Source organism: Propithecus coquereli, unplaced genomic scaffold (genome assembly GCF_000956105.1).
Source record: "Propithecus coquereli isolate 6110/MARCELLA unplaced genomic scaffold, Pcoq_1.0 Scaffold145, whole genome shotgun sequence".
Taxonomy (NCBI): domain Eukaryota; kingdom Metazoa; phylum Chordata; class Mammalia; order Primates; family Indriidae; genus Propithecus; species Propithecus coquereli.
The window spans coordinates 342,843-343,471 of NW_012138858.1; the positions used below are offsets into that span (position 1 = coordinate 342,843).

The window sequence follows — 629 nt, forward strand, 5'->3', positions numbered from 1 at the left end:
TCCTGCCTCGGCCTCCCAGAGTGCTAGGATTACAGGCATGAGCTACCATGCCCAGCCTAAAGCTAATGATTTTAAATAACTAATATTATGGTAACGGAACACCCCAATAAGAAACCCAGTTTCTCCTAAGCACAGTTCAATTCAGTTTCTCCTAAATTTTTTTTTCTCCCCACATCTCAACCAGCAGAATTTGGAAAATACAGTTCTGGATTCTCAACTAAATATATTTTCCTATAGGTATAAGAAAAATATCATCAAATTGGCCCCTGAAAAGTTTTGTGCACAGTAAGACTTAAGAATAAATATAACCATTTGCTTTTCTTTGGCAACAAAAGCCTCACATCCTAAGTTTTGCTAATTTGTTTTTTTCCCTCAAATTCAACAGCAAGAAAGGATATTTGTCCATTAACTTCTTCATGTTTGGCTCATTATATATTAAGAGAATGTTGTATAATTGATCATTAACACATCTGATATTTAAAACTTCAAATAAATCATTGAAAAGTTTCCCTTAGAAATATCGTAAAAAGATTTTTGATAACAGTGGTAAAAATGCAGACTTCTTATGGCATCACTCTAAAATCCCAGGTAAAGTTTTTCTTAATTATTTCAATTTTTAAATTCTGAAA

The 629-nt window shown here is 32.3% G+C and overlaps 1 protein-coding gene across 1 annotated transcript in view; it reads right to left on the reverse strand.

Moving 5' to 3' along the window:
- The window catches only part of CPSF3 (cleavage and polyadenylation specific factor 3, 73kDa), a 64,487-nt gene that overhangs the window by 24,943 nt on the left and 38,915 nt on the right, over window positions 1-629 (reverse strand). The gene's annotated exons all lie outside the window — the stretch shown is intronic.